Genomic DNA, 6,000 nt, shown 5'->3' with positions numbered 1-6,000 from the left:
TAAGAATTAGTCATCTGTGAGAAAGTATTTTTTTCAAAATGGAATTTTTAATGTCCCAAAATTTCTGAATAAATACACCCTGGAAGGAATTATTCCAGAGAAAAGTCCTTCCCTTACACTTAGAGCATTTCAGGACCTCGGGATCTGTTTCTACATCCTGCAGTCAGGATGCCACTGGGGAAGAATTCCCCAGTTTCCAGGAGGCTTTGCTGCCTGTAGGCACCTGTGGCACACACAGGTGAGGTGGCCTGGGCTGAAGCACCACTGCTCTCCTTGCTGAGGGTGTCCAGAATCAGCCCTGAGCTGCAGCAGCCTCAGGAACTGCCAGAGGCACCAGAGAGTTTTTGCCTGGAGAAGACACAAGACTGTGTTCTGTTCATGAAAGAGCATTTTCATTTCTGCTGTGTCCTTATACTGAGGTGTTAGTAATTTTGCATTGCCTCCAAAACTGGAGGTCCTTCTCTCTCACCAGTACTTGAGTGTTTGAAAGCCAGGGTGGGTTTTTTTCACAGACAGATTGCCAGGAATCCATGAGGATTCCTGTTGAAGGATGTAAATCCAGTCACACATTGAAGCAACATTTTATTCTGCTTCATTTTATCAGAAAAACTTACACTGAGGAAAGCCAAGGCCATTTTAAATGCTGATATTTATCATTTAGCAGCTACAATGAAATTTGGGGAAGCAAACAATGTTCTCAGTGACATATTAGTGCAGATCCCTTGGACCTTTACTGCCATGCTGCTTAACTCTGCAGGGGGAGGTGGGCAGAACCCATGGGAGGGCTACACTGAATACTGTATTTAACAGCAGAGGGGAAAAAAGCCTAGTAAAGTTTTTAGTAATCTTGGCTTGAAGGGTAATTTTCTTGTCAACTCTATAATTAATGCACCACACGTTACAGTAGCCCATTGTTATTCCAGAATGCCAGGGTGCATTTCAGGCTGAATGGCTGTTTAACAAAACACTTGGCAGATTTATTACCCTCAGGTGATTCTGTCAGTCAGCATTTCCCCATGTTCAACCTGAAGGAGGCAGAATCAATTTTGGTATCTATTTTGTGAAAATCCAGGCTCTTTAAATTAAACCACACACATATGCAGAGGCCCCTAGAAAATCAAGACTAGTATTGTATTTTCATCTTTTAACAGGGAAGCAGGAGTTACCCTTACAAACTCCTTGGATTTTTCTCTCCACAATCAAAGCATCCTCTGCCACTTCCACGATCTCACCAGAAGTATTTGTGGTCATTTTCACATCATGTCCTGAACATTATGTTTGGTTTTTTGTTACTCTACAGTAAGTTGTCTTGGTTTGAGAAGACAGGTGTCTGCTAAGGAAGGCAGGAGCCTCTCTTGAAATGGAAAATGTAAATCCCCTAAACCACATTCCTCCCAATCATTATAATTTTGAAATTAAGGGCTCTCAGAAAAATATATGGGAATAAGAATAACAGTTCTTTACTAGGAAAATTAAAAATACAAATGCAATAGCACAAACAAACAAAAAACCCCACTGCCAGAGTCAGAAGAGGCCCTGTCCCCCTGTGGGTCAGGGTGGTGGCTCAGTCCCATCCCATGGGGGCTCAGCCCTCCTGCAGTGCCAGCTGTGCTTCTGGAGGGAGGATTGGCTGTGGGAGAGATAAAGAAAACTGCCCCATGAACAGCAGAGAACTGCCCCAGCTCTGACAGATGGGGATAGAACATACACCCAGCTACACCTTCCAACCTAAGTACAGGGCACTGATTTGGTATTGTCAGAAACAGTTCAGCAGTGACTGTGTATGGAATGACAATCCTGAAACAAAGGAGATGTCACACCGGATTTGCTGTTGCCAGTTCTGCAAGAGAATTCAAGTTATGATTTGGGAGGGATGTGAGAGGCTCAGAACTTTTTCAAAAACAAGGTTGGTTTAAATTTCTTGTTACGAAGTATTAGGATTCCAAGGACAACAATGTCTTTTTCAGAAGGAGAATGATGCTGATAGAAGATATGTATAGGTATGAAGGTACATTAAAAATGTAGTAAGTGAGAAACGAGAAATTTCTGTTGCAAGTTTGAAGCAGCAGAGCATCATTAAATAATTTTAATTTTGAGACAGCACTATCTTCCACTCTTTTAAAATAATCTGTGAAATATTCCATGAAAATTTGTTATTCTATGAAATGGATTAAAATCAGTTTATCCACTTTTTCCTCATTGCTCACCTTCTACCACATTTCTACTTTTGTTACTATGCTTTCTAATATTTTCTTTTTTAGTTTTGAAATTTATGAACTGCCAGAACTTTAATTTCTTTCCTGTTTTACAGTAGGTGTTTTTGCCAGAGGCTGAAAAGTCAGTAAAGAATAAAGTCAGGAATGAATTGGGGTGTTATAGCTCCCCACACCTGACCTTAACTGATCTTTTATTAACAGTAAATGGAGGGAAATATAATTTAAAAAGTATCAACAAATATTTACTTCCTCAAGTATTTAGGAATACAGGAAAAGGGAACGGAATTGACAGAACTGTTTCCAGAACTCTCCCCAGAAAAGTCTGTGTAGCTCAGAGCCAGGAGAGGAGGAGAGCTCTCCTGAGCCAGAAGCTATGTTAGCACTGTTAGGGTTTTCAGGGATTTATTTCTGTGATGTGTGTCCAATCCCTCTTTGAATTTTTATTTTACACCCCACAGCATCTTGTGGCCATGACTTCCAGAATTTGAGTTGTTCTGTCGAAAATGTCACCAGTGTCCCTGAGCTCTTCTGGAGTGAAATGAACCTTTTTCTTCCTTTACTGACTTTTTGCTGCCATTCTTAATGTCATAGCCTTCTACTGTGGGAGATTCTCTCTTCAGTCCTTGAGCATGTCTTTGGGAAAAGCAAATCCAAGTAAAGGAAACGTAACCTGTAGATGTTCCAATATAATCCACAGCAAAACAGAGCTTGAATCCTTGAGCATGTAATGAATACGCACTTGGCTCCAGTGTGCTGGATGTCTGTGAGGCTTTTCAAAGTCTCAGGCATAATTTGTCTTCCAAGGGAGACAGATGCCAAGCTGTCCTTTGAAAACTTCCTCTTCCACTCCTTCTCCCCTAGTACTTACTGTGTTTGATTTCATGCTCACCTATAAAATTATTGTTGTCAGCCAGTTTGACACTCAGCATTATGCAGGAGGTTTTCTAGCCCCTCACAGCTGGTTGTGGTTTGGCATGTTTGTAGTAAAATGTATAGACCTAAGGATGTCACAGATGGAATTTCAACCATACCCTGAGGTGTGCTGCTCTGGTGGTTAATTATCCCAGAAGTTCTGTTCAGCTTTACCTGTGGGAAATGAACCCACTGTGTTTATTCAGCTGCCATTGCATAAGTGGATGAGCATGGAGATTGTTTTCCAGATTGAAGAAAACACACAGAGAACTAAGAAGGCAAATTTACTTTTATACTGCAATTTGTGTGAACATGAACTAGAAAGAACTTTCATTGTTTTCAGCAAGCAGGATAAATCCTGTTACTTGTATTTTATTTTACATGCTTCCACTTGCTCCATAATTCAAGGCACCCATGAGCCATCCAAAAGTATAAAATTATGTCTAGGAGTGAGGAAATAAAATATCAGCCCAATATTTGACCTTGATTATTCCTATGCAGGTGTTGGAATTAAGACTTCTCTGTTCCTTAAAGATCTCTCTTACTCCATAAACACTGTATTTGCTGTTGCATTGTCTGAGTTATTTTCATAATTCATAATTATCATGGTTCTTAAAAATTTAGACATACATTTAAAAGCATGATCCAATCTTGCCTGATTGCCACCACATTGTGTTTGAAGTAATTAGCATTCACTTGGCTTTTGAGGCTGTTGAATGAATTTTCCACATGAGATTCCTTAATTTGTACGTATTTTATTGCTATAAAATAGGTATTGGCAAGCTGCCTGAACCGTAGTGAAGGCCTTTAATTCCTATTCCTGTGTTATGAAACAAGTGCAAATGAGGAGGCACAGGAGAGACTCCTTAAAAAATATTTTGTTGACATTTCAAAATTGTCCTTACACAGGTGCAAAGGCAGAGGTAAAACTGAGGTAGCTTAGTTCTGCACTTAGAGAGCCAAAACCAGTTAGTTTTCATAGAAGAAAGATAATGTTCTTTTATAGTATAAAAGCTCTCTCTTTCTATCCTTGAGCTATTATCCCCACGAGAAATGTTCTCTGCTTGAAGAGGTTATTAGTGCCTTTGTGCTGGCTTCCTGCAGACTAAGGAAAATCTCCAAGAATATTAATCTTCCCTGCCCTGTACATCTATTCTCCTGGGGCTGAGAGGCTGCCCTGCTAGCTCAGGCTTGGAGTAAGGAGGTGTTTGTCTGGTTTAAAATAGCCATGGCTGGGGGGTGTGAAATAAGAATAAAATGCCTGCTCTGTTCCCTGCTCCCCCAGGGACACAGGGAAAGATCTCGGGGTCTTCCTTGAATATGGGACTCCTTCCCCCCTCCCCAATTGAACTGACACTTTTCTCTCTGGGTGGCTTTATAAAGACTCTAATGATAGATTTAAATATGTCAGAATGTTGTAATTGAAGAGCAAATTCCAGAACTGCCCTTAAAGCAGTCAGGTTTCATAGCTGTGTTTTCCTGAAGAGTATTACAACAAAATTTTAGGAGAAAATATAATGTTAGCAAAAAAAGGAGGAAATTTTGTTGGTTTTGTTATTAATTTACTTTAAAGAATTGCATAGAAGGACCCCCCTGTATCCCTACCAGGGTATTTCAGTACAGCCTTGAAGGAAAAACAACAAAATAACAATTCTTGGCACATGCCCTTGTTCAGCATAACTGGTACAAAATTCTGCCCAGCCCAAACTAGCAAACCATCCCTGGTGGTCTGGCATTTCACCATCATGAGCCCTCATAAATCAAACAGCAAGGCTGTGGAGGCTGTGGGTGTTACTAATGAGCACTTGCTGGCACCAGGCATTCCAGGTGAAATCCAGCCTCCCTTCATGTTCCCGATGGGAGAGTGCAGGAGCTCCCAAAATGCTGATCTTGGTCACAAACTTGGCCAATTGTAGTCATCTGAGGGAAAGGGCTTCCAGACTGAGGAATGAACTGTGCAGAAACACCAGGGCTTCCACAGACAGGATTTTAGGGAATGGGATAAGCATGGAGTGCGCCCTGTGGTGATGTTGAGGTGAATGGTCTGAAAGTTGGATGTAAATGTGTTGGGTTGCTCTAGTTCAAACATGCTGCTCTAAGGCCTCGCTGAAATCATCACAAAAAGGCAGGTGCTTAAAGGCTTTGTTGAATTTGAGGACCAGATTTGCAACTTCAGTCATAAGAATACATTGAGAATAAGGAATGTGCTGGTACTGGGCACCACAGGGAGCAGCTCATCTTCCTTCCCCTTTTACAGCATCCCAGCTGCCAAAGAACTTTTATCTCAGTCACACTAAACCTTTCTTCACCTGCTTGAAACACTCTGCCTTGGCCTTCTGAGCTCGTTTTCATTGTGCAGAATCTCTGCTGGCCTGGGAAGAGCATCTTGGACAGCATTTGGGATGCTCTGGCCCTCTCAGTGCTGACTCAGCCTCACAGCTCATGAAGACAGCTGAATTTAAGCACTTCCTGAGCTGTGGTGCAGAGGAGACTCCATGATGCAGTTTTTCCCAGGGCTGCTGTTCCAGTGCCAGCTGTCTTTGTGCCTGGTCCAAGACAGATCCTGCACACAGCAGATACCTGTACCAATGCAATGAACAACTCAGACTGCAGTCTGCACCAGCCATTTCCCTTGTAACTGCTTTATCAGAATTTTCTCAGGGCCCTCCAGAATTCATAAAGGTTTCTAAGACATGAACTGTGCTAAAATAACAAAGAAGAAGCTAAGAAACTGAATTCCAAGACCACAAGAAATTGGTAGCAGAGAGCTGTGAGCCACCTGGACTGTGACCAGTCACACATTCTGAGATGTGCATGCAGAACACGTGGACAAGCAAAGGCACCAGTTAGAAATGAGTGATCAGAGTGTGCA

The sequence above is a fragment of the Passer montanus genome, unplaced genomic scaffold, assembly GCF_014805655.1.
Source record: "Passer montanus isolate IOZ18808 unplaced genomic scaffold, ASM1480565v1 scaffold81, whole genome shotgun sequence".
Lineage (NCBI taxonomy): Eukaryota > Metazoa > Chordata > Aves > Passeriformes > Passeridae > Passer > Passer montanus.
The sequence above is the reverse complement of the archived record's forward strand: the minus strand, read 5'-3'. Positions refer to the sequence as shown.